This window comes from Camelus dromedarius, chromosome 15 (assembly GCF_036321535.1).
Source record: "Camelus dromedarius isolate mCamDro1 chromosome 15, mCamDro1.pat, whole genome shotgun sequence".
Taxonomy (NCBI): domain Eukaryota; kingdom Metazoa; phylum Chordata; class Mammalia; order Artiodactyla; family Camelidae; genus Camelus; species Camelus dromedarius.
In genome coordinates this window covers 31,788,715-31,816,280 of record NC_087450.1, presented here as the reverse complement: position 1 = coordinate 31,816,280, position 27,566 = coordinate 31,788,715, and the positions used below count along the sequence as shown (strand labels likewise).

At 44.1% G+C, this 27,566-nt stretch overlaps 1 long non-coding RNA gene across 4 annotated transcripts in view; it reads right to left on the bottom strand.

Annotated features, from left to right (window-relative positions):
• LOC135322974 (uncharacterized) overlaps positions 1 to 27,566 on the bottom strand; it is a 155,647-nt gene that overhangs the window by 37,805 nt on the left and 90,276 nt on the right. For all 4 annotated transcript variants that reach the window (XR_010384035.1, XR_010384034.1, XR_010384032.1 and 1 more), the window contains exons 4-5: positions 24,506 to 24,683; positions 17,884 to 17,959 (exon numbers count right to left, since the gene is read on the bottom strand). This is a non-coding gene — a long non-coding RNA (uncharacterized LOC135322974). The remainder of the gene's footprint in view (positions 1 to 17,883; positions 17,960 to 24,505; positions 24,684 to 27,566) is intronic.

Here is a 27,566-nt window from a genome sequence, read left to right as displayed (position 1 = left end):
TGACGGTATCTGTGATTTCTGTTGGTGACAAAGTCACAGGGACGGCGATGCTGTATCATAGTTTGTTGTCTGTGTTCATAATGAAAGTAAATGCTAATTTTCAAATAGAGGTTTGTAGAAATGAAGATGTAATTTTTTCGTATCTATGAACTTCTGCTTTTATTTTATTGCATTTCCAGATCATTCCACTTCCAAGTGAAAGAGCCCTTAGAAGGAGGAAGAGGGGCAGTTCTATCAGGACTTCAGACACGTGCAGTGGTCACAGCCATTTGAATCTATTTTGATTGGATTATGCTGGGCCCAGATTTCGAGTTTAAACACCGAGCCTGTGATATTTATTAGACCTTGGTCTTAAGGTGAAAAGTAACTTTATATTGTAATCAGTAGAGTGGGGATTTTAAGAAGTGTTCCCTTGCCAAGAGGACAGTGAAGGGAGTGTCAAAGATCACCTATCAAAGTGGGGTGAAGAGGGGAGGCTTACCCAGAGCCAGGAAGGACTTGATAAGGTGAGTGACTCACCTCTGCCTGCTCAGTGAGCCTGGGATGGGGCTTGGACTGGAATGTGAAACGCAGAGGAACCTAGGGAAGGGTTATTGGCTGCTGATGGTGGGCAGAGAGTCTCCCAGGAGGATGACAGTGCCAGCCTTCAAGACCTGTGACCACAGAGGAAATAAGTTCAGGCACGAGTCAGAAAAGCCCCACTTCCACCCAGGGAATCTAGGCAAGCCAGTGGAGCAGAAGGGATGTGCAGGTCAGGACAGAGCAGCCTGCAGCCTGGGAACCCAGAGCAGAGAGAGAACCCAAAGCAGGTGCAGAGGTAGGTTGATATTTTGAACTTCATTCAAATTAAGAACGTCCCTTCATCAGAAGACATCATTAAGAGAATGAAAAGGCAGACCACAGACTGTGAGAAAAATACTCTTACATATCTCTGACAGAGGATTCATATCTGAGAATATATAAAGAATTCTTACAAATCAATAAGAAAAATACAAACCAAAGCTTATGAATGTGCAGAAGACTCAACAGCTACTTCACAAAAGACAGTATCCACATGGCCAACAAGCATATGAAAAGTGCTCAGTGTTATCAGTCATCAGGAAAATGCAAATTAAAACTTCACTAGGATACATACATTGCAGAAGGGCCAAAATTTAAAAACAAAACAAAGCAAAACAAAACACTGACCATACCAAGCACTGGAAAGGATGTGGAGCAACTGAAATTCTTACACTGTGGGTGGGAATTGGTAAAAAGTGGTACAATCACTTTGGAAAATGGGCAGTACCCACTGAAACAAAGCACCAGTTCATACCCTACAGCCCAGCAACTCCCTCCCTAGGTAGACACCCAAGATTGCATTTGTCCATCAATTGAGGTACAAGAATATAGCTTTATATATTTTTCATGTTTATAAATAGAAATATTTTATAAAGTAATATAAATATATATCAACTTTATTCATTATAGCACCAATGTGCAAACAACCCAAATTGCAGTTGTTTACACAGTGGAATATCATATAGCAATGAAAAGGAGCAAACTCTTGCTACACACAAAGTGGATGACTCCTGTCTACATAATGCAGATCAAAAGAAGCCAGACACAAAAGAGTACACGCTGTGCGATTCCATTTATGTGAAGGACAGTGCAGGCAAAACAAATCTATGGCGCTAGAGGTCAGGATAGAACTTACTTTTGCAGGGGGGTATTGATTGGGAGAGGGCACAAGGGCACCTTCTGTGGTGCTGAATTATAAATAATATTGACTTTCTGAAAAGTGATTTGGGAATGCAATCAAGTAAAAGCAGCTGGCCATACTAGGGATTCAGTCCTCCTAACCCTGGTTTTATGTTACAGGAAGTTGACACTGGGCCATATGAGCATGATGACAGTGCAGAGGCAAGCACAGACTGGCAGAAGATTTATCTGACAGTAGATGTATCTGATGGAGGGCTTGCATCCAGTTAAGAATACGCCAGAGAGTTGAAATGCACTTTACAAAAGAGATTAACTGAATAGCCAAGAAGTACAAGGAAAGGTGCTAAACATCATTATTTTCCAGGGAAACATAAATTAAACCACAATTTGATACTAGTACACATTCACCAAAATGACTGAAATTAAAGACTGGCAACAACAAAAGTGGATAGTGTCTTGAGTTCTAGGATTCTCCTACACTGCTGATACGAGCGCAGGATGGTATAGCCATTTTGGAAGCCGCCTGTATCGACTAAAGCTTAATGGGCCTATCAGGTTAGGGCTCTGTGTGGCTGGTCTAGGAATGAAGTGAAAGAAGAACAGGAGAACGACCAAGGATTTTGGCTAATGAAGTCCACCAGGCTGAGAAAACCCTATTCCAAGTGTTTGAGTTTTTCCTTAGATTCCTAGCAAAGTTCCTATGCAAAATCCCAGCATTTTATTGCTTTAAGTAAAGGGAAAGAGGAGTTGTCCATGCTTAGTTCAGAATAGTAAGGGAGGTGACAGATCAGGTCTGCTAGCAGAAATGGCCGAGCCAGCTAGAAAACCTGGAAAGCGCCCCAGACAGCTTTGGAGTGAGTGGGCAAGTCAGGATGGCTACAGGGTTCTCTCCTGAGGCTCCAAGTGAAAAGACCAAGAAAGCCAGTCACCTCTTCCCATTGCTGTCCAGGAGATGGCCCTCTCCTTTCTTAGAACTCCCAGTACCCAAGGGTGGCATGGACCACATGAATGTTCCAAGCAGAGGTGTTCCTACAGCCCTTAACTTCTGTATTTGATGAGCCAGGGCTACAGGAGCTGAAGTCAGAGTCCACATTTATCGTGAAAATCCAGTGCAGAAGGGGAGGACAAAGGTGATGGAGGTAGGATGTGGGGGAAAGGAAACAAAATGACCAAAGAAGCAAGGAAGGCCAGAGCCAACAGAAGCCTGAGGCCCAGCCTTCCGCTGTCCTCACGTGAGCCCATCCATCAGCACGCACTTCTGGTCACACATCAGTGCTTCCCATGGAAACTGGTGCCGGGATGGACGGGCTCCAGGGTGACTCACAACAAACAGCAAACAGCAGACGGATAGCTTGGGATTCGACATCTGTTCTTTGGCCCATCATTAAAACGCCTTTCCCCTAAACACCGAGGAGGGTAATTATAAGTACCAGCCTTTGTGTCTCACTGTCAGAGTATTTTTTCCTAGTTTGAGAATTTTCTCAGGAGGTGCATCCAATGAAACAGCCACCCCAAACTTCCCAGGTCATAAGTCCAAGTACCAAGTTATCATTATCTTACAGTAGCTAAATCCTTGAACAAAGTATGAAGTAAAATATCTAGCCCTCTTGCAAATGAAAAATTATTTTTTAAGATACCGTTAAACTTTGACCCGATTCACATGTCTTGTTCTTGTTTGGTTTTGAGATTTGAGAGACTGACTTTTCAACCTCATGTTCATTGTTGTCACCATCTACTGCATGTATTAGGCGACCTACTGTGTGTAGAATGCTGCATTTCTCGTACGAGGGATATATATTTTATTTTCATAAAAGCTATCAATAGGATGGCCCAAGTTAAATAAGAACAGGAGAAGACATCTAAATCTTAGGATACCATTCATTCATTCGTTATTCCTTCATTCAAAGAATGTTTATGGAGCCCCTAGCATGTGCCAGGCACCACGTAGATGTTGATGACACAACGGAGAGCAGCAGAACAGAAACCGTCCCTGCCCCTAAGATGTTTATAATCCAGTGAGGGAGGGAGATTTTAATTTTTAAAAATCATGCCTCTCTGCACATTTCACCCTTTCCCCAACCCTAAACTACCTGAAAGAGATAGTTGTTGATCTTAGGATAATCAGGGGTACACAGTGGGAAACAAATTCACCGCACTTGGGAGGACTACAGACTAGGGGAGAAATAAGCGAATCTGTCTAGGGGACCAGCAGTCCCATCATACGTTGTATGGGGTTTGCAGGGGTTGGATGGAGGGCAGCTGTGGCGTCCTCCAAACTCTGAGACACAAGCAGCAGGTGTGCTGCTGTGGTTCTTATTTGGTTGTGTGAGGCCTTATGCTCCCCACATGGTTAAGAATCCCCAAAACTGACTGCAGAGAGTAGGTGGGGTCTGGGGGGAGGGCTGGGAGGTGGGGCCTCAGGGCAGGCAGACCCTGACTAAGGTCAAAAGGAACGTTGTTCTAGGTCTGTCTCACCTGGACTCTGACTGCATCTCCACTGACAAACTAGAAAGATGAAGAGTTCCGCTAATACTGCTCCCCACCTGGGAAAGGGGACAGATGGTGGCTTGGCATGCTGCTGTCCGCTTTACAAAGCTCCTCCACCTGTAGGGTTGTACTAGTTTCTCATAACAGCCTTTTGAAGTTGGCAAGGCAGGCCCTGTCCCAGATGAGAGAACGGAGACTGCTTTCTGCAGGTTAAACACTTTGCCCCATACCACACACCTAATTAAGTGGCAGAGGGAGGATTTGAGCCCCTTCCCTCTGACTGTTAGTCCTGTATTCTTTCCATACGCATAAAAATTATTATTTGACCTGGCAGAGCTGAGAGCATGGATGGGCCCCTTTCCTCCACCAAGGAGTCCACAGCCTCCCAAGGTGAGGGCTTGTCTCCCTGTGTGCTGCAGAGAAAACAGACGTCAGGAACAGGTTCTCAGCCTCCAGCATGAAGTCCACGTTATGATTCTCTTCCATAGGCAGGCTGAGAAAGAGAGACTCCTGCTTGCCTGATGGGGCCAGCTCGATGCACATGGAAAATAAATGGCTGTCCCCACCATACGATTCCAGAGCAGCACTCAGCAAACTCTCTGTGAAGGACCGGAGAGGAATGTTTTAGGCTTTGGAGGCCACTTGCAAACTATGTGACTGCCCTTGCAGCACAAAAGCAGCCCAATGGGTGTGGCTGTGCTCCAGAGAACTTTTGGATGCTGTAATGTGAATGTCATATAATGTTCCCATGTCACCAAATATGACTCCTCTATTTTTTTCAACCACTTAAAAATGTAAACACCATTCTTAGCTCATGAACCATATAAAACAGGCAGTGGGCTGCCCACGGGCTGTACCTTGCCAAGCCCTGTTCCAGAGGACCAAAGAGGACTCTCCATCCTAAATATCGCCCCCACACGAACTGGGAGTTCCACCATCGGGATTTCATTTCTTTTTGGATTAAACTGTACTTCTCCAGACTCTCCTTTTAAGAAGCAGGCAAGGAAGAGCATATTAAATTCCAAACAACTTCATTTTAATAGGTAATTAGATGAGTTAGAATGTAAGCACCATGAGGGCAGGACGTTTCATCCGTTTTGTTCACTGCTCAGATCACTGTTAAGTGCCCAGGACAAAGAGAGTTGGATGGATACTCTGAACAAATTCTGGCTGAGTGGATGAATGAACTTTCCCCTCTGATCTGAAAGACGGAAGCCATCAGAAGGGGCAGCTGGAAGAGAACAGTGAGGGCGAGAGGCCTCAGGTGAGCTGGGCAGAGATGAAAATAAAGCTTAAAAGTGAATGATGTTCCTGGGGGCTCTGGAACTGGGAGACGCCAAAGTCTGTTGATGCTCAAAGCCAGTGGGCTTGGAAGAGGCGGGATGTGGGTCGCGCCAGAGCCCACGGAGCCTGGGAAGGGTGTCAGGAAAGCTCCAGTGGCTGTGCCCAACGCCTGGAGAAGCGGCTTGGTGGATCACCCAACCCATTTCAGTGGAGTGGCATGGTCCCTGCCAAGGAAAATGCTAGGAGTTGATAGACTTGGCACTTCCCTGGAACATTAAAGTCAGAAGCGTCTATTGGGAGATGAGACACATCTGAACAGATGGTAGAAAAGTGTGTGTGGGATGTCAAAACCCACTCCCACTGCAGGGAAGAGCCAAGGAAAGGGAAGGCTGAAAGAGGGGAGACAGTGAAGACCCTTCCTCAGCAGCCACACATTTTTCTGGGCCAGACACATCATAAAATGTGTAGGAATAAATGAACACGATGGCTGTGGTGAGCGCTACTAAAAATAACCAGGGTTCCTCACTGTGACCGCAATGAAAAATATCAAGCAGGACATTTACTGGATGGAAAAGTTCTTGGAGATGAGCTGTCCCAGCAAAGGGGCTTGGTTTCTCACCCTGAGAAATCTGTGTGCAGAAATGAACAACCAGCCGTCCCCTGGCTGCCCTCTAAACTGATGCTCATCTCTTGTTTATGGACACTTAGATCTGACTTGGTGATTTCTAAACTTGGTAAGGGATGGACCAAATCACCCACTTTATCTCTGGCTAGATAAGTCAAGCCGGGGCCCCCATGGGACCTTCCAAATATTGGCACAGGGGGTAAGGTCCCCACATACCTGGCCCAGGAGCCCCAGGATGGAGAGGAACCAGTAGGGCAAACTGAGCTCCCCAGTGGAGCTGGAGCCTGCATCTGCAACAGGGGAGGTCAATATTTGGGGCCAGCACAAGACAATCACAGAATGTTAGGGAGGGCCTCGGATGATTTGCGGAGACACAGACTGCATGTCTCCTCTTTAATATACCCACTGCGGCCTGGTGTGGGAAGTAAGAGTCTGGCAGAGCTGGATTGTCTCCTCAACCTTGATCTCATCTGCCTTCTGACTTGGGGTAATTTACTTTACTTCGTGGTGGCTTGGTTTCATCGGCTGTAAAGTGAGTGCTGTTTACTTCATTGGCTGTTGTGAGGGTTGACGGACAGGATATGCATAGTGCAGCTAGTACAGGGCCTGACATGCAGGCTGTGCGTGACAAAGGGCATTTGCTGTTGTTATTTTTGAATGGCAGTCTGATAAAACCATTTCCATACGCTATCAATCAGCAAGGCTTGCCGTCCCCATAGCCCAGCCTCTATGAAGAGAAGGGGACCCTCCCTTGTCTCCTGACATCACACCACCCACTTCTCCAACTTGCCTGCCCAGGTTCCCCCCTGGAAAGGAGGACAAGCCAGTGTCCATTTGGGTATGGTGCAAAGTGGCCCTCGATCTTCATGAAATTTCTTTTCAATTTCAGCTTTCATTTAAACATTCTTGCCAATTTTGTATTTGACTCCATGAAACGTTTTAATAGATTAAGCCTTATAAATCTGTTCCCCTATCATCTCTGAGGAACAGTGAGGCATGGAGAAGACCAGTGTTCACCCCGAACACACATCCCTGTTGGGAAACCTCAAACCAACATGGTTCCCCTTACAGCATGTCAGCAGGTCAGGGGAGGGAGGCTCCAGGCTAGACCATCAGGGATGACTTCATGAAGAGGCCTAGGAGCGCTTGGACATGTGGAAAGAGGGAAGAAGGCAATGAGCAAAGAGCAGGAGGTGGAGAAGAGAAGTGAAAATCTCAAAGAACCACAAAGAAACTTTGTTCCAGAAACTGGGAACTGGGGTTCTCTCTCACCTGAAAGTCACTAATCTTTGTGTCTCGTTCCAGTAAAACCTGATCCCACAGGAGCCAGACCTGCCTTCCCAAGGCCATCAGTCACTATCAGCAGCCACGCAGTCTCTTCTCACTCTCCTCCCTCACTCCCTACACATTTTCCATCTGCACAGGAGGCCCCGTGCAAGCATGGCTGGCGCCAGGCACTGCTCACATGCCTCCCTCAGGACTTACGGTCATTAAGAAAGTGCTCATAACGAGCACTTTGGCCTCAACGCACCCAGCCTTCCCTGCCCCTCTCAGCAGCCAGCCTTCAGGTTCTGCCCTCGGCGCTCCCAAGCCCGGCACCTTCTCACTGGGGGGAATTGTCCTGGATTCCCTCCCTCTTCCCCTCCTTTCTCTGTGCAGCTTCCTTCCTGGAAGTGTTAACAAGGGCTGAAGGCCAAGGGGAGGGTGAATCATGGTGCTCAATCAGTTCTGCCACATAAAGCATGAGCTGCCTCAGCACGCCGAGCTCACTTGCTTTTTTCACCAGAACACTCCCGTTTTTCTCATCCAGTGTTGGCCGGCTTCCTCCAGGTTCAGGGGAGACATGAAGGAAGCAAAGGAAGGTACATTCAGCTGGGGGATCCAACGGTGCCCGCCTCCCAGTGGCGCCTTTGCCACCACTGAGGAAGGTCCAAAGAAGGCTGCTTTGGGACTCCCTGCTACAGGATGGTGCCTGTTGGAGCTCACCGGGTCCTCAGAGTTATTTCATGAGGTTTGTTCTGCATCTTGAGACAGTAATCCATGCCTTGGGGGCTGGCTATAAGGAAGATGAGGCAAGCGGACATGTTTTTCTGCACCCAAAGCAGTAGCCATGTCCTTGCGGATGGGCTCTCTTTCCTATCTCACTGAGCATACCATAGGTGTCAGTGAATACTTGGATGAAAGATTTATTGGTTTCCAACCAACATGTTTGGGTGTCTAGCCCTTTTCCACACAGAAACCAACATGGGGAGCATCAGCATGGGAGGACTTTTTAATTTGGAGAGACAAATGTCACTATAGGGTAGCACACAATGGTGTGACGGGCTTGGAGGAAGAAGAAATCCGAGAACGGGTGGAGGTTTTTTTAACCCAGATATGATTCAAACTCAGCTCCTCCCCAGTAAAACAGGGATGACATTGCTTAAATAACAGGTACACTCTGAAACATTTAGCCCAAATGAACACATGGCAAAGGGTTTAATACATTGTAAATCCCAACTGTGACCCTTTACTTCTTCTCTTTGGTGGGTCATCAAATTCAAGCTGGTAAGGTGGCTCCTTTGGGAGAGAAAGATATGAACATTTTAGATACTGGAAGTCAACTTCTGAAATTCATTCTTCCACATAGATGTGGAAAATACAAAGAACTCACTGGAGAACTGGGACATATCATGAACGCTGGATGCTCAGTCCATGCTGAAGCTGTAGAGGAGGCTCCTTTGTGGTCCCCACCTCAAACCACGCCTGGGTGTCTCAGCGGTCATGAGATTCTAGGCCGCCAGAACCTGGGTGCTGACACCATGGAGGCCTTTTTGGGGCTCTTTGTTTTTCTCACTCCGTCCTGCTAGTGGCACAGTGTCTGAGCTGAAAGTCAGTGCGTGACAAGGAGTGGCTTCAAAAGTCTCCTTAGGGCTTTGGGAAGGGACTTGGAGATGCTTGAAGGAGGTACAGCAGGACATACCCCATGGAACCACTTCCCCTTGTCAGATGGGTCATGGTGGATGGCACCAAGGTGCCTTGTGTCCCTTCCTCCGGACTTGTCCCTTGTTTGAGGCTTTCTGACCATGGACAGTGAGCCTCAGTTCTTCCCATTCTTTCTCCACTCGGTCGAGGCTAGGATGCTGCCCCAACAGAAGAGTCAGCCCTTGAGGTGACTGTAACCTCCGCTGGGATCCACCATCCGTGTGGAGCGAGACCTGACCACAGCTCTGACAGGGCTCACTCTCCCAGGCTGAACTGGGTGGAATCTGTTCAGTATCTGGTTAGCTTTGACAATTCCACTGAACGTCAAGAACAAGTCAAAAGACCAATGGAGGTTTCTGCAAAACAGGTTTTGCTTGTTTGTTTTTGTTTGGTTTTACTGCCGCAACAAGAGGGCAAGAACCACAGAATTTTGTAGACTTAAACCTCATTCTTTGCCAGGTTACCTTTATTTAAATCACACCTTTTTTTCTGGGAAGTTAGTAAATCAACAGAACGTGTCCCAGAGGTAGGCACGTAGGAGTAATGACGGAAAAAGTTGAAGTGATCTGTGTGGATCACGTGGCACAGGCAAGCCGAGGGGAGAAGAAGAGGCTGCTCTGGGAGTTCATTTTCTCAACCTCTAGTTTACAATTCTCTCTGGCAGTGGGTGTGTATTTTTTGACTTTTCCAAATTTGCTCTTCAAATTTCAGCCCAAGACGAGGCTGTACCAGTCTCGGAGGTGAAGTTCATACATGTCACAACTAAAAGGCTTCCTGCTGTCAAATTCTCCCTGGTTGGCGCCTAAGGCCCTTGCTTCTGGCTTCCTACTGTAGCCATGGTGCCACCCACAGCCTGAGTGTCCCCACCACATGCTCCCCACTTGTGCTCCTCCTCGCAGACGGCCCGGGACAGCTAGAGCATACGTCACGGCCTTGTACTCTGGGCCGAGCCCAGAGTTTCTGTCTTCAGTTTGCTTCTCAGTGCTGCTCATGCCCTGTTACTCATTCCTGCTTGACTTTCCACCCCATTTCCTGCCTACCTCCAATTTCCAAGTCACTCTGCTCTTACCATCACCTCCATCTGCAGCCTTACTCTCTGCATGCGATCTCATTGGTTCCTTCCTCAAGGAATCTTCCTCCTTTCCCACCCTTGCCTTGATCTCTGACCCTTCACCCCTTCTTCCTGCTGCTTTCTGAGGCCGATCCCTCCACCCCTTTCTGCCTCTCCCATGAGCAAGCTCCAGCAGAGAGTCCCCTCTCTGATGTCTTTTCAGTCTCTCCCTCCTTATCGATTCCTCACTAAATATTGTTCAAGGGCCCATCACCTCCCCAAATCTTTCCTTTCACATATCACTGGAAGCTTAAGTCCATTCTTGCTGCCTCTACCCCCCACTTCCACTTTACTTAGACTATCCTCCCAGAGATAACTACTGTTCTCTTTATTGCCGAACCCAACCAGCTCACCGCCTCCCCTAGGGGGCCTCCCTGAAGCATCAGAAATGTGTTCCAGCTCTTCTTCCAGACTCTCCTCCCTTTTCCTCTTGGCTCATCTCAAGCTCCCCCTGCTGTTCCCTCTCGTCTGCTGCACACCTCTCAATGTGGATGCTCCTCTCCTGTTTGGTCCATTTCTCCCTCTACTGTGGCTTGGATATTGTTTCTTCAAAATCACTGCCAGGAACTCCAACTCCATGTATCTAATTGGAACTGATGTGTTTTTCTCTCCCTTCCCCAAAACCACTTCTCTCAGTGCTCCCTTGTCTCTGTCATGGCCACGAGCATTTTCCCAGGCGCCCGCGACACAGCAACTACCTGTTGGTGCTTCCCTTCCTCCCACCACATCTCACTGGTTGCCCCTGACCCCTGCAGGGTCCCCAGCACCCATTCCTTCTCTCCAGGAATGCTGCCTGTGTCTTGCCAGCCCTCCTCTTCTCTGAGCTGGACTACCGAAATAGCCTCTGGTCCCCCTGCCTCCACTGTCTTCCCTCCTCAGCCTGCTCCTTTTTTAATGGCTCACAGGGTCTATAACAAATACACAGATGGGGTCACATCACCACTCCCTTCCCCCCTCCCCACCTCCCCAAGGCTCCAACACCTTTAAGAGGTGCCAGTGGTTTGCAAAATAAAGCATGGCTTCTGTAGCCTGCTGATCAGGACCCTCACTATGGGCCCAGCTCAACTTCAATTCCATTTCCCTTCCCACCCCCACCAACACTGCCTCCCCTAGAGCCTCCCCCCCCACCCCCACCCCCACCCCATACACACAGGCATTTACCTTCTCCTCTCATTTGAGACCACTCAACATCCTCCGGATACAGCTTTTACTTTTCTACCTCCATGTTATGCTGTTTCTGTCATGCTTATGCTGGTTCCTTACACTGGAACATCATTCTCTCCTGAAATCCTGTCCATCTTTTCAGTCCCAACTCCTCCATGAAGCTTTCTCTTCTTCCTCCTGGCAGAACTGAAGTCACATAGCATTTTGTTTGTATCCCCATTACCGCACTTACTTCTTCCTTGAGAGGGCTGGTCTTTGGTCTGCCTGCACCTTGGCAGACCTGGCAACATGGCTTGCATATAGTGAGGACTTAATCTTTGCTGAATGCACAAGTGAATGAATGAGTAGTGTTCCACTGCTGTATGGGGTAATGGGTATAATCACTTGAGTGGTAGACTGAGTGATAGATGACAGTTCTCTCACAATATTTGTATCTTAGTTTCATCACACTCATCCAAGGCCCATGTGAGCTGCCCTCCTGCTTTACTTCCTCACTACCTTTCGGTTCCTCCATTGGGGGCATGGGCCTCTCCTCTGCCCCTGGACTCTGGAAAACACGACGTCTCTCCCTCTTCTCTAAGTCAGCTGGCAGTTGTTGAGTCGAGGGACTTTCCACTTCTTCTCAGGGCCACTGTGAAGGTGTCTGCTGGCTATGACACTAGTCACTCCTATTCTTTGCCCTCACCCTTTCCAAGAGTTCCCCTCCTGCTGTTCAGACGCTGGTAAATTGGGTGCTTTTTCTTTCGTCCTCTCATGACCGGCTTTGCCTTGCCCATCATTGACATCGTAGTGAAGATCTGAGTCCCTATGTCTCCCTCCCAAAGATTTCTGTAGTCAAGCCTCTTATGAAATGAAAAGTTCGTGCCCTATTAAAGGCAATTCACACCTTTGGAAAGGGGCAGGGGAGTTCTGAGATGGTGAGAACGTTCCTCATTCTTCTGAAGTCAGTAAGCAGCCATCTCCTCTAACTTCTACTGCAGTAAATTCGGGGACGCGGGGACCACATAGAAGCCCTTCCCCTGAACACTGTCCTAGCACACAGCAAGAGGAAGCAGTGCTGGGGTGGGACAGCTTGTAATTCTGGCCTACCCTGAGGGTGAGTCAGCATTCCGACGGGCCACCCTTGGCTCCTCTCCCCGAGTCTGGAGGGAAGAGGCTGAGCCACACACCTTGTGGGCAGCTACTGAGCCAGGGACCCCTTGGCTCTCCATCTGCACATGCCCCACACAGCGTGGTCCTTGTACACCCATCTCGGCATTTGATGGGGCTAGGAAGCTTCAGAGCAGCCGCGGCTCCAGGAAGCCGTCCCTCTAGTGGTCAGATGAAACACAGGCCTTCCAGGGAAGGGACAGGGTCCTCAGATCGTGTGTCCACTGTCTGACCTGTGCAGACCTGAGCGTGCACCGCAGGCTCCATCCCCAGGCGGTGGGGTGGAAGTGGATCCACCACCGCCTTCCAGGTTTCCACGCACCAACCTTCCTACAAGCGCGAGACTGTAAGGCCGACTCCTTTGCCATGGCTTGAAGTGGTTTGCACCGACTGAGTCCAGAGATGTAATAGCCATTCTCTATTTTCTTTGAGAAGATTTATTCAAAAGTAAATTTAGCTAAGGGGAAAAAGTTTAAAAAAAAAAAGGGGGAAAACAGAGGGACAGATTTTCTCGTTGACCGGCTGCCAGGGATTGAAACGTTGAGGCAGCCAGTCCCTTCGGAGGAGACAGCTGTAACATTTCACGGTGTAAAGTCAGCGAATTTCCACCGGCCCGCCTGCCAGAGACCACAAAATGGTTTCAAACAACGGCTCGCTTCATGATACTTGTGCGTGTGTGTGTGTGTGTGTGTGTGTTTGAGAAAAGGGCGGGGGGTGGGGGTGTGCAGAGAGGGAGCTAAAAAGTGTCCTCACGCGGCCGGCCGAGTGGGCAGGGGCGCGGGAGCCGATTAATGAAAACGTTTCACTGGCACGAGGGGTTTGATTGCCCCACTGCAAAATTGCTTGCAGATTTGAAAACAGCATGTTTCATTTCAAACTCATTCTCTTGCCATACATTAGCACTTGTCAATGTAACCATTAAGCACAGGCAGTGCAGAAATTTAATTACAAAACCATTTATTTTATTGAAAGAAAAATAAACCCAAGCTACCTCAAATGCATTAGGTAGGTTCAAAACATGTTCAGCTGATAACACCCAAGGGTAGGGAGGTTGCTGCAGGAATAAATGCGTCTTTCATGTCTGGTGGGGACTCGATATTAGAACCAGCTGCCTATAGGTCGCTCTTTATTTAAGTTCAATTATGAATTAAAAAACAACTGATTTAATGAAGGGACTTTTTATATCTGAAGTTACTCAACTGTGGTATGCATTCTTCTCTTCCTATTTTTGCCTCCCCTTTTGGGCGTTTGAATTAAAAATGTTAATTAGGCGAACGGAACTTTTTATTGAATGGGTCGCCCTCCTCCCCACCCCCTCACCACCATCTCAGCCTTGTCTTTTGTTCTCCTAATCTTGGAAGAACGCAAGGTCTGTGGTATTAAAGGAAGTCACAAAAATGTGCTAAACACATCAAAAAGTCTCCAATCTGTATCTTATTTATGTCTTCTTCCCTTCTCCCCCCATGTGCGTCTTCCGTACGGTTGGAAAGCCAGCAGCGTTAAGGCTTTCTGGTGAAATAATAGATTTGGGTCAAGCTGTGGGCTGATGTCATGCTGGAGACGGCCTCTCTCAGCACTAATGAGCTGCCAATAACGCGTCTGTTTTACTATTCTGCTGGAAAGGGGAAAAAAGAGTTATAACCTTAGCGGTTTGGACTGATTTGTCTATTTAAAGTGCCTTTTTTTTTTTTTCCCCCTGTCTGAGATATCTACCCACAATTTCTTACAGACATCTCCTCCCACAGGCCACTCAGAGGAGGAATCTGGAAAGTGAAGTTTTTTGTTTTTTTTTTTTAAAGTCCCTAGTGAGAATACAAATCTCTAAAATTTCAGGGGGGCATCATTTGTCTGGCAGGAAGTGCAGAGCAGGATGTTAATGGCACAGAAGGGGCTCTTGGACCGCAAGTTCAGTTTTGGCTCTTGGAACTAAAGTTATGCACAGTAGCAGCCCTGTGACACTGAGACAGCGATGGTTTTGCTTGTGTCATTATTTCCCAGGGTGACACCTACAGACGTCCTGGCCTGTTTCAGAAGGGCCTCCAGAGCTCTGTTGCCTCTTGAAGGACCACTGCAGATGCTCTCTGGGGGGATAAGCAACATTGTCCCAACTACTGAAACGCACTAGGAGCAAAGCCTGAGCAGCCACACTATCCTGAGGTCTTGGAAATTGTACCTGATCCCTAGCCTGGACAGGCACCTCTGCCTCAGGCCCAGATGCTCTGCTCTGTTCTTGACGCGTGTTCTCCATGCCAAAGACTTAGGGAGACTGAGGCAGGAAAAACATTCAGAAATAAAGAAACTCACCACTCCAGGTAGCAAAACTTTTACTAATAGATTTAGATAATCACTTGTTTGGGAAGGAGGAAAGGGGGCAGAAGGAAAGAGGATGAGGAAGCTGGAGGTGGTAGGGGGAGGTGTTTGTGTCCTGTTTTAATATTCTAAGAGAAATAGCATCTAAATTGAGGTCTGCAAATCAAGGAAGCCCCAGAGTAGAGTAGACCTCCACCCTATAATCACATGCACACCCAGCCGAGAAAATAGCAAAGCACTACAAACATTCGCTGACAGAGTCAAGAAGGTGACTCCCCACTCTGACCCAGCCAAGGAGAGATGCTCTTATTCCATGACTGTGTATAAGAAAGAACAAGGAGGAGAAGAAGGAAGGTGGGAAGAGAGGGCATTGGCTAATGCACTGTTACTGAAAGAATTTCCACTTGGCATACATGCTCTAGACTTTCTGAACATCACATCTCACTCAATAAAAGCACATGCCAACACCACATGCTTCTGCTTATGTCTCTCCCTGTCCAGTGCCTGGGATGGATGAAGGCACTTCTGTGGGCTTCCAACTCTTGTTAAGTGTGCATTTTCTAATTATGTGATGTTTCCTGGCCTGTGTTCCAGGCAGGAGAGTTTCAAAAGTGTATCCTAGTTTTAGAAACAACAATGATTTTTAAAATAAAGCAATTCAATGGATTATTCAAGAATGACTTATTTTCTCTTATCCCTGCTGTCTTTGGGAAGAAGTAGTAAAGTCCTAGGAAACAGAAGAGGTTTCCTTTCCTGTGAGTTGAGCTGACAAAGCAGATGGAGCAAGCAAGCTCTTCAAAGTCATCCTGTAGCTTAGAAGCAAGAACTGGGGAAAGTGAAATGAGCTTGCATCCTCAGTAGCCTTCTGGGCAGTGAGAATCGATAAAGAAAATGTGGTATATATACATGCAGTGAAATATTATTCAGCCATAAAAAGGAAGGAAATTCTGCCATTTGTTACACATGGATAAATCTGGAGGGCATTATGCTAAGTGAAATAAGCCAGACAGAGAAAGACAAATACTGTGTGCTATTACTTATATATGCAATCTAAAAAAAAAAAACTGATTTCATAGAAATAGAATATAGAATGGTGATTGCCAGGAGCTAGAGGAGGAGGTGGAAATGGGATCATATAGGTCAAAGGATACAAATGTTCAGTTGTAAGAAAATTAAGTTCTGAGGAGTTAATGTACAACATAGTGACTATAGTTAATAATACAGTTCTAGATACTTGAAAGTTGCTGAGAGTAGGTCTTAAGCATTCTCACCACACACGCACACACACACGCATACACACACACACGAGTTAACTGTGTTAACTACATGAGATGATAGGTGTGTTAGTTGTCTTGATCTTAATAATCATTCTACAATGTATGTGAAATCATCACATTGCATAGTTTAACTGCATACAATTATATTTCAATTATTCCTCAAAAAAGTAAAAAATAATTAAAACTTTAAGTATAAAGGATCAATTAACAAGAAAGGCATAATAATCATAAATGTGTCTGTGCCTAAGAATAGAGCCTCAAGATACATGATACCAAAAATGACAGAATAAAAGAAGAAATAGAAAAATTTACAATTATAGCAGGATATTTTAATACCTCTCTCTGCAACTGATAGAACCACCAGACAAAAAATTCAGTAAAGACATAGAGGTTTTGAACAACTTATTGGAATTTTTACACCACTACATCCAACAACTGAAGGACATCCTTTTCAGCTGCATAAGTTCACTAAGAGATACCATATCTTCAGCTAAAAGAACAAATCCTAATAAAATAGAAATATTGAAATAATAGTAATGTGTATCCTCTAATCACAAAGTAATAAAATTAGGAATCAATAAAAATAAGATACCTAGGAAAAACCCAGATATTAGGAAATTAAACAGACACTTCTAAACAACCCGAGTGAAAGAAGAAATCAGAGAGAAATAAGAAAATATCTAAAATTTAATGATAGTGAAAATACAACACAACTTGTGCGTTGCAGCTAAAGGAGTGCTTAGAGGAAATTTCTGGCTTTAAATGCTTATATTAGAAAGAAAGAAAGGTCTAAAATCAGCAACTTAAGATTCCACTTGAACCCAAAGTAAAGTTGGCCCTCCATATCCATGGATGTGGAGCTCAGGGATGCAGATTTATACAGGCCATTTTATATAAGGTACTTGAGCATGTATGAATTTTGGTTTCCACAGGGGTCCCACAACCAATCCCCGTTAGATGCTGTGGGACGACTGTTGAACAACTAACATAATAAATATGAGAGCACAAATAAATGTAATAAGAAGCAGACAAGCAATAAAAATTATTAGCAAACACCAAAGTCATTTCTTTGTAAGGAACAAAGAATTTTGTAAGTCTTGTTAGGCCACTCAAGAAAAATATTACCAAGAAATGAAAAGGGATTATCATGACAGGCCCTACAGACATTAAAATAATAAAAGGAAAATGTGGGGAAGTTGTGAAGAACTTTACATGAATGATTTCTACACAACAGATAAAAGAGAAATTTTTAAAAACAGATAAATCCCTCCTAGCATTTATGCAGATGAAACAGAAAATCTGAATTCTAGGCCCAGGTGATTTCACTGGTAAATTCTATCAAATATTCGAAGAAGAAAAGACATCAAGCATACGTAAACTTTTTTTTCAGAAAATAGAGGAAGATGGGATACACCTCTCAACTTGTTATATGACGCCAGCAAAACTTTAATACTAAAACCTATCAAATCCATACACAAAAGAGGCCAATATCCCTTATGAACATAGATGTAAAAATTCTTAACAAATATTAGCAGATTAAACCCAACAACATCTACAAAAGAATAACATATTATGACCAATAAGGGTTTATCCCAGGAAGGCAAAATTGACTTAAAATTCAAAAATTAATCAGTGTAATTCACCACATTAACAGATTAGAGGAGAAAAATCACGATCACTTTGATAGATGCACAGAAAATAGGTGACAAAATTTAGCATGCATTTATGATAAAAACTTTCTGCAATCTAGGAATAGAAAGGAACTTCTTCAATTTGTTCAAGGGTATAAAGATGAAATACTGAACACTCACCCAATAAGCCTGAGAACAAGGCAAGGATGTCCAGTTTCATCACTTCTGTTCAACGGCATACTGGCAATGCTAGCCACTGCAATAAAAAGAAAGAAAAGGTTTAAAAATCAGAAAGTAAGAATTAAAACTATCTCTGTTTGCAGATGACCTAATTTTTTAGGTAGAAAGTTCTAAAGAATCTACAAAATTATTATGGCAACAAATAAATGAATTTAACAAGGTCACATAAAAAATATGCAAAATTTAATTTTGTTCTTATATACTTGCAGCAACAATTAGAAAGTGAAATTGAAAAAAGTTAATTTACAGGAGTAACAAAAACACTTAGAAATAAATTTAACAAAAGATATGCAAGACCTATACACTGGAAATTATAGAATATTTCTGAGAAAAATTAAAGACATATATATATGGAGAAATATACTGTGTTCATGAATTAGAAGAATCAGTTCCTTCTGTAAAGATAGCAGTTCTTTCCAAACTTATCTGTAGATTCAATGCAAAATTCTAGCAGCGTTTTTTGTAGCAATGAAAAAGCCAATTATAAAATTTTTGTGGAACTAGAACAGACCTAGGATTGCCAAGATACTGTTTATAAAAAAAGAACAAAGACTATGGTCCTCTACCACCTGGTTTTAAGGCTTACCATAAAGCTAATGAAATAAAAACAATGGGATATTGGCCCAAGGACAGACATGGAGATCAATAGAACTGAATAGAGGGTTCAAAAATAGACTCAAAAATATATTGTCAGTGACTTTTCCACAAAAAGGCAAAGCCAAAAATTCAAAGGAAAAAGAATGGTCTTTTTGGTAAATGGTACTGGAACAATTACATATCCACAAGTCAAAAAGAAAAATAAAGGTAAGAGAAGGAAGAAAGAACCTCTTGGTACCCTCCATACCTTGTAGTGTATTCAAAACTAAAAATGGATCACAGAACCAAATATAAAACCTTAGATTATACAGTATCTAGAAGGAAACTTAGAAGATTTTTATGACTTCAGGAAAGATTTCTTAGATATAACATCAAAAAAAAATCCATAAAAAAGAGAAATTAGACTTCATCCAAATTAAGCAAGAAATAAATTATCACTTTATTAATAGCTGGAAAATTGAAACTTGTACCAGGTCACAAAGCTAGCAAATGACAGAGCCTAGAAATGAACCCAGGGCAGTCTGACTCCAGAAGCTACAATTTTGTGCATAGCATCCTGAACTAACTCCGTTCACAAGATACAATGCAGGGAGTATAGCCTTCAACAGCACAGCTGTGCCTCTGGGCTGATAGGCCAGGACTGCACCCTCGACCCCCTAATCCTCACCCTGAACCTGGGGAGGCCTGAGTGCTAGAGCATTAACAACGCTGAATGAGCTTTCAGCAAACCCGGCAATGCTTCATCGCAAAAGAAAAATGTTATGACGGAGGTTAGGACTGGGCTGTCCTCCCTGAAGATTTGGTAGCTCAATATTAATGACTTGTTATTGCTTAAAACAAGGGCCTTCCATGTGACTGGTGTCACCCCAGAGGCTGCGCTACAGAGAATTCCATTTGGCAAGAGCCCGCCCCTCAGTCAGGGCTTGTACAGGGAGGGGTGGGCAGGGTTCGAGGTTGAAATCCCAGTGTGGGCTCTTACTCACAGGGCCTGCCCCTGCCGATTTTTTTCCTGCAGTGTCTGACTCGGGACTAGGTACATGGTAGATTTCAATAAAGATATCGCATAAGAGATGGTTCGTAGCTGCCATTATTCACATCGAGGGTTTATTTGCAGTTCCGCACTCCAGGCTATGACCATGGTTTTCTCTGTGGTCTATAGAGCAGCACATACAAATCTCTTTAAAGTTCAGACTCGAATCCAGTAGGTCTGGGGCGGGACCGAAGATTCTGCATTTCTAACAAGTTGCCAAGTGATACTGATGCTGTCCATGGACCACACGGAGACTAGCAAGGCTAGGGAACACAAACTCCAGAAACAGTTTCTCTGTTCCCTTTCAACCAAGAGAGAGTTCGATGTGAACAATCATTTTCCTCCTGGGAGGAAAACTCGATTAGTTCTTTTCAATTCCCTTTGTGCATCCATTTATTTTAGAAAGATGGATTAAGAATATACTAAGTTTGTGTTCCAGCTGTCAGGCCAGATGGAGAGCTGTGAGTGCCAGGGCAGGCTCAGAGGATGGTGACTTTCAAACACATTTGGACACATGTATTTAGAGGCCATGCCAGCTTTCCCTGGTGATAGGGGTGAAGTAACCCAGCCCTTCTCTGTCTTCCGACCAGTTTGACTCTGGTACAAGCTTGCAAACCCTTTAGAAAAAAAGTGTAGCAACTATCTGATGAATGCCCCCGAATGTCTCTTCTAGCCACACTGTCCTTTTTCCCATGAGATTGAGCACAGCATGTGTGGCTTGCTCTCAAACTCTCTGAGAAGAATGCAGCTAATACAAGTTTTCCATTTTCTTAATTATAAAAGCTTGGCATCCTTGGGAAAGGCCTTGGCCAAGCCATCTTTTAATTGGTACAATTATTCATTCACCTACACTTTCTACTCAACCCAGTGCTAAGAAAACATAGACTTTGCCTTCATCAATCTTTCCATCTTCTTAAGGAAAGAAGTCTCACAGTTAAGCAATAAGAGCATGCAGCTAACCCCTGGATCATGCTGTACCCAATCTGACGGCTGTGTAAGCAGCGACAGGTCACTGTGGCCTGGCGGGGCTTGTGGAAAGCTTCGCAGAAAGGGCTGGGCCAGGCCTGAGGGACAGGAACATAATGTGAATCCAGAGAGCGTAAGCCAAGGCCAGGAAGGAAAACTTGCAGTTTGGACAAATGCACACATGACCACGCCTGCAGGTGGTCAGAACCCAGCTCCTCTGGGTTTTCAGAGCTTCTCCAGCCCCATTCTCCTCTTACCAGCTCCCAGGTAAAAATTCCACAAACATTTCCATCCTGAATTCAGCCAGGCTGGGCTATTTCATTCCTACCATAGAGAGAAACCAGAGGCTTTGACTTGAATGCATAGAACGAAGGTGGAAAAACAATGTTTCAGTTTTTCTTCAGAGAAAGGAAGCAACCACCAATAATCTGGAAATTCTTAATAGAGCAGCAAATTAGGACAGAAGCTGAAACTACTTGACAGAGTGGAAAACTGGGTGAGGCACCGTCCCTGAATTGCAATTATGATCCCACTGCTACTGGGAGAAAGAGAGCTGGTGACACGACATTGCTGTCTCAGGTCTTTAAAAATCTGGGTCTGCCTTCATTATCTGATGCCAAGCCTCTTCTTCACACACCAGTAAAAGCATCCTGGTGCATTCTTGCCATTCTTCTGCCTTGTGGCAGACTCCAGGTCAGAGCAGTTGCAAGATCAGATTTGTTTGCAATGTGTCTGTAGAATAAAGTGTTTTAACAGTTTGGTGGAGGGAGGGAAAGATGAAACCAAGATGGCCAGAGGGCTTATGCCTGATGGGCCACTCTCTCCAGGGAACTCCTGGGTAGCAGGGCAGAGGGAGGTCTAGGGCCTCTTCCTGTCAGCCCCCAACTCTGAGCAACTGCCCAGAACCTTGAGCTGGTACGGTCCCTTTGGAAGGGCAGCTGGGCAAGGACTAAGGCCCAGGATGTTAACAGTACCTGCAGAGATTCAGAGTGCAATATGAAAACAAATATATGTATGTATATGCAAGACTGGGACACTGTGCTGTACACCAGAAATTGATACACTGTAATTGATACTTCCATAAAAAAAATTACAGAGCACAGCATAGGCAAGTGCCACTGGGGTCACCAGGGATCCTAGGTACCCACTGCTTGGGACTTCTGCTTAAGAGTGCTTTGAGTACCTTAGCTTCCTGGGCGTTCAGATTTAAGTGAGGAGAGACAATGACAGGAAAAAAAATTGTATCAATCTCCCAAAGCATCCCATACATATGGGATATTTTGCACACCCCTTGACCAGGAATTCAAGGTCTTTAAAATACCTTCCCAAACTATCTGCCCAACCTAGGTGCCCCCCTGCACACACCACATGCTGCAGTGAGGCCAGTATTCTCAGTCCTTCACTGCCCCTCCAGCCAGGCACATCCTTTTCTCCTCTTTCCCCTTTTTCAACTCTACCCATCCTTCAAAATCCATGAAGCTTGCTAACTCTACTGGTCCTCAATTAGCTCTTCTTCCTCTAGAACTAGATTGCCCAAACTGCAGATCACACCAAATTTAGCAGTAGCAAAGCATGGACAACTAAAAGCATTGTTAGGAAAGAATTTGTTACCAGAAAACTTCTTTTAAAGGTACTGAAATAATCATCATGGGAAAATATAAATTTTCTTGTATTTCTTTATTTTTATTTTGTTACTTTTAGTAATGCTCATTTTTTTTAATTAGCTGGAGAGGGACTCCTGTAAACTTTCCAGGGTTTAAGCCCCCTCTATCTGACCCCAGCCACTTCACCCAGTGACAGCCTGTCCTGCACATCAGGGTCCTTAATCATTCATGCCTTACACATGGGTATGTAACTATTTTCTGTCTTGCTTTCTCATTAATCAGAATCTCCTTCTGGGTAGATACTAAGATTTTGGCGTGTTTAAAGAATGTAATGCATGGAAAGTTGTTGGGACAGTGCTTGGCACACAGTAAAAGCTCACGACGTGTTAGATATTGCTGTTGCTGTCATTATTATTATCATTTTACTTCTTTGTATCACCCCAGAGAAGAGATTTTTATTTTCTTCAAAGATTAGACATGGGCAACCAATAGGAACTCAATAAATACTCGTTAAATTACTTTGCAGTGATACAGTGTCTACTAAATTAAAAGGTGGATTCAAGAGCCAGCATGACATCATGGTTACAAATGCAGCCTCTGCAGATATGATACTTGGGTCCAGATCCTGGCACCTCCACTTGCGTTTGATTACTTCATCTCAGGGTCTCTGTTTCCTTGCCTCTAGTGCCTACTTCATAGCTTTGTTATGAGAATTAAATGGGTTAACATTTCAACAGAGCATCACACTGTGCCTGGAACATTATTAGTAAGCCCTATGTAAGTGTCTGAAATACAAACATTACCACATAGAGAAAAACTTTTCTAAGCAGTACCAAGAAGAGTGGTGCTTTTTTAAAAATTAATTTGAGAGAATAATTCCCGTTTTTGCAGATAAGCAGTTGGTATGCTAATTAAACTAAGTCCCAACTCTTCTTCAAAGCAGATGCAATAAGATCTTTCCTTCGCAGGATTTGACTAGTGATCAAATTTAAAGTACATATCTTTATAATATTTTTATTCACACTCTCCTCTCCCTTTGCATGGTGGATGTTGTGATATGCCATCCTGACCTTATCCGTAACTCAGGCGAGTAAATGGTGTGGTTTGTCTGGGACAGTCTGTTTGTGCCTTTAATAATTAAAAGATTTAATTATTAGTAGCAATCCCTTTCACTTTAAAAATATTCCCAGTTTGAACAATATATTATACGGTCACCCTATCTGTACACAACCCTAACGTCTCCAGGCCTCACTGCCAGTTTGGAAAATGAGGTCTTACTGATGTAGTCTGAATTCCCTTAGTGTGGAGCTCCCCTTAAATGTAGCTTTGGAACCTCAGCGCCCTTGTGAGGCTTTTTCCACTAATCCTCCCCCACTGCCATCCTAGAACATCTGAGCAACTCTCTGGAGCCCACACACTCTCCACAGATCAAACTATCATTCAGCCCCTGACCTCAACCCTCTCCTGAGGCTGTTGTTCTCACCCAGTGCTGACAGCCCCTCCACTCTCCCTGGGGGTGGTGGCTCCCACTAACAATGCTGCTCCTGGGTATCAGCCGGCTCCTGGGTGTTGCCACAAGGCCCAGATGGTCTGAGGAGGCCCCATGGATGCTCAGCCCTGACCAGAGTTTGAGTCTCTGTTTCAGTTGTTATCTTGATACATCTACCCTCTCATGAAGTGAATGAAGAAACACGTTCCCTTTATCTAGAATGTGTGTGTGTGTGTGTGTGTGTGTGTGTGCGCGCGCGCGTGTATTTTTAAGCCGGATCCCACAGCAGGATGGCATGGCCTCTAAATGGGTCCAATTCATGTCATATTGCCCACAAAACTCTTGCCCACTCAGAGTCACACACAGGCCATCAAGGTGGCTGGATCAGGTTGGGGTTGAATTACAGCCTCCAAACTATACCTGGAACCCCTATACCTACCTAATGCTAGTGGTTCAAATTCTCTTTCCAGGAGTTTCCTTAAACTCCACATAACTGAGTGGGCACAAGCAGACGTGGAGGAATTGTAATCTAACTCTGCACAAACCAGCTATGGCAGTCCTTTGCATGAGAGCACAGGACATAAAAATGACTGTTAAAGTCGCAACCCTGCAAAGTGATCTTGATCATCAATGGGGAAAATGATGATTGTTTTGTGATCTTAGGAAATTTTGTCAAAACATTAAAATCTCTCTTACTATTGGTCATAAGTGCATTGGGAAATGAAAAACTAGTAAAGCTATTTACTTATTACATTGTAATTTAAAATATTAAAAACATTGAGAATGAAAGTGTGTAACATGATGTGGAGCAAGCATTTTTCTACGCCTTGGTACATTGTCACATTTCTAAGCTTCGGTCAGCTTGCAATATTTTACCTGTCGCTCTTGCCATGAAATGTCTCTGAGCACTCATTTTTGGTAAAGTTTTGTTGGCGTCTCTTCCTCTGAGACATGTTCATTTTCTTGGAATTCGGGTGCAAATTTCACTGCAGCATCCTTAATCTGAAATAGCAGCTTCGCCAGTAGCTTAACATCAATCAACTCATGCTGAATTCTGAAATAATGAAACCAGCCTTTATTAGCAGTACAAAGTTCTTCATTAGTCTTCTTGTAATTACCATTTTCTTTTGATGTATCAACTTACTTCAATGCTTTGTACTGAATGCTAGCCAGACTAATTAGGATTTTAAAATATTAGTCTTTAGTCCAAAATAGAAGAGAATATTCCATTTCAACCATAAGTGACTGTTTCTAGTACAATTTAATGTAAAAGATAATGAAGTGACTTTACCTTGTTTTTTTAATACTTCTTGGACTTTTCCAAGATGGTTTGCACCATAGCTTCTAGAGGCCCTGTGTCTTATCCTGTCTTTGCTTTGCTGTTGCCAGTTTCAAATCTTCTAATCACATCCAATTTCATTTCCATTATCACTTTTTGTTTCTTTGTTGTATTTTTGTTAGCTAACCCTCTCTAGATTATCCATTTTTGCAAACTATCACATTAGTTTATCATCAGAAGACAAAGAGGCAACACAGCTACACATTTTGCTGTCTGTGCATGTACTGAATAGCAGATGCATGGTGACAAATCACAGACAGACTTTAAGAGAAGTAATGTGATGCACATCTGTTGTTTACAAGGTGATCTGTGGCCTGAAGAGCAGGCAGTGAAATTTGTACTCTATGCAGTTGCTGTGTCATATACTGTGGTGACTCAAATTTGAGCCATTTTGTTGGGGATTGGGATTATTTAACTAAATCATGGTAACTGAAATTTGTGCATATCAGAACCATGCAAAGCAAGGACTGTTTTATAATATTTCTGAGCACATTTCTAGCACTGCATTTCACCCACTTTGTGGGTAGTTGCATGTGATTACTTCTGGCCAATGAATTGTGAGCAGAAGTTACGTGTATTACTTCCATGCCAGTGCATTCCATTGCTAGTCAGTGCTGGCACAGCCCCTGAGGATATCTGAGAAGGTGGCTACTCTGTTAGCCTGAGGACCCTGCTAAGGTGTCACAGACACAAAGCATAAGCAAGATGTAAACCTTTGGTTTAAGCCATGATGGTCTTAGGGTTGTTTGTTTCTGCAGCATAATAGCTCGTTCTAATTGTTAGACTATATAATTAGGAGAGAACCTAGGAGAAGGAGGATGGGGAACTGGACAGAATTCGGAACCCAGAAATTGGCAGCTAATAGTCAAAAAGGCTCCAATATGGGAGTGAGGGGGTGGTGCAGGAATGGTAGAGGAAGAATTAAGGGCATGTACTGAAAACAAATTAAAATATATGGTCAAAAATGCACAAATACTGAAAATAGATGTATAGTTTAATAAATTACTATAAGGTGAACACTTTTAACCTTTACTTACATCATGAAACAGAACTCAGTCAGCCATCTCAGAAGCTCCTGTCTGCCTCGTCCCCCCACAGACCCCACCCTGCCCTCTATCAGTTACCACTTAACTGCCTTTATGATAATGACCTCCTTCCTTTCTTCACAGCATTATCACCCATATGTGCATCTCTCAAAACTGTGGCTTAGTTTTACTTTTTAAATACTTTTGTCTCTTTTAATGTACAGATTTCCTGTCCACTCCCTTCACCTTATGAATTTATTTGTTGAAGAGTTTATTTGTTATCTATAGTATCTGTGATACTCATGATCTAGCAGCTAAATTTATCAATAAGGAGGAACTGACTCCTTGCTAATTTGTGCTGCCTCCCCCCAGAGGATGCATGCAGGTTCAGCTTTATTCCATTTGGAGGAGATCTTAGGAGCTGTGAAGGGAAAGAGTTTGCAAAAATTCTCCTCAAAATATTCACTGGGGAGCTGGCCAGGCATACTGACTGGTGACTTCTAAATGGACCTCCTATAATGAAAACCAGTCCCCTTGTGTCCCCTGTGGGTGATCTCCCAGCGAGTTTCACCTGTTTCCAGGGAGAAATAAATCTGATGAGTATGAATGTCCAGACCTCAGACTCATTTGAAATGTGCACATAAGTTTCTACATAGTATTGTGTAGATTTTATTATATTTAATTTCTAAATGTATAATATTTATGTGTCTCTAATAGAGTACTACAGCCTTTATATATTAAAATAAGGAATTTGTATAGTTTCCAAATAAAGTAAAATTTGAAGGTGAAAAAAAGGGGATCATCTGCAGATTTTCTCACAGTTCGTATTTTGCGACTTGCATCCCCTTAGTGCTGTCTGTGTGTCCCTCTGACCATTGTAGTTCCTCTAACCCTTGTAGTTCCTCTAAATTGCTGGTTGGATCTGTAGATTGATCAAATTTGGGCTTGATTATTTTTGGCAAGACAGCTTCATAGGTGGTGGTGCATTTGCTCACCAAAAGGAACATAATCATCTACCAAATGATATTTTTGTATTATGAACAGTTCAATTCCAAGATTCAGCCAAGAACCATTCTTTTATCTGGAGTTTCAGCAAGGTGCAATTCCAATTCAGAGACTCCCTTCTTCTACTATTTGGTTGTTGGTAGTATAGTTTGAACAGGAAAACCAGGGTAAATGACCAATTTTCTTTTTTCCAGAACTTAGGGCTCTTCCACATCCAGGTAAGCTGCTAAGGTCTAAATTTGGCAAAACTGTCATAAAGGACAAGATGGCCTCCACTGGCCCAGCCTTCTCTCGCTATGCCTTTGACCCCCTAAAGATTCACCCCAAGCTGTGCACATCCACAGTTTTTCTCCCCATCTCTCCACCCCCTTAGAGTCCACCTGCAAAGAGGAAAGGTTGTCATTTTCTCCCCCATGAGAAGATAAATTGTGACAATCACCCATCCTAAAGAGGATTTAAGCCACCTCTTTCACATATTCATCACAATCCTTGTGGGGTTGAAAACAGGTAGCCCCAAGCCCAAATCCAGCTTGGAATTATGTTTTGCTTCAGCATGCAAGAATGTTTT